The 423-nt window shown below is 61.9% G+C and overlaps 1 protein-coding gene across 4 annotated transcripts in view; it reads right to left on the reverse strand.

The window, feature by feature from the left end:
* Positions 1-211, reverse strand: part of PLXNB2 (plexin B2) — a 254,318-nt gene extending 254,107 nt beyond the window's left edge. For 3 of the 4 annotated variants that reach the window (XM_008642550.2, XM_017745957.1, XM_017745958.1), the window contains exon 1: positions 117-211. The gene's annotated coding sequence lies outside the window, so the exon portion shown is untranslated. The remainder of the gene's footprint in view (positions 1-116) is intronic. The other variant, XM_017745959.1, reaches the window with a different exon arrangement.
* Between the last annotated feature and the right edge of the window lie 212 nt (positions 212-423).

Here is a 423-nt window from a genome sequence, read left to right on the forward strand (position 1 = left end):
GAGAGAAACCGCCCCAAGAGAAATAATCATCACATGGCGGTCACGATCCGCCGCCGCCCCCGACAGCCAGAGCCTACGCTTGGGAGCGGGGGAAAAGCTGCGAGGAGGGGACACACCTGTAGGCGCAGCACATATCCGCTGTGAGCACAATGCGAGACAGGAAACTGAAAAAACAGCCCAGGGAAGGAGAGAGGCTCCCGTTCGTCCCTCCTTCCCTCCCTCCCTTTCTCCCTCCCTCTCTCTGTCCGTCCTCCTCCTCCTCCTCCTCCTCCTTCTCTCTCCACCCCCTGCCCCCGGTCAGGATCCGCTTGCAGCGCTGTCTCATGCAGGGAGATCCAGGCGGAGGGCTGGGAGGCTGCAGCAGCGGCACTTTCTCCCCGTTTTCCTTTCCCTGTCTCTGCTTTGTTTTGCCCGCCAGCCAGG

This window comes from Corvus brachyrhynchos, unplaced genomic scaffold (assembly GCF_000691975.1).
Source record: "Corvus brachyrhynchos isolate BGI_N302 unplaced genomic scaffold, ASM69197v1 scaffold239, whole genome shotgun sequence".
In the NCBI taxonomy this organism is placed as follows: Eukaryota; Metazoa; Chordata; class Aves; order Passeriformes; family Corvidae; genus Corvus; species Corvus brachyrhynchos.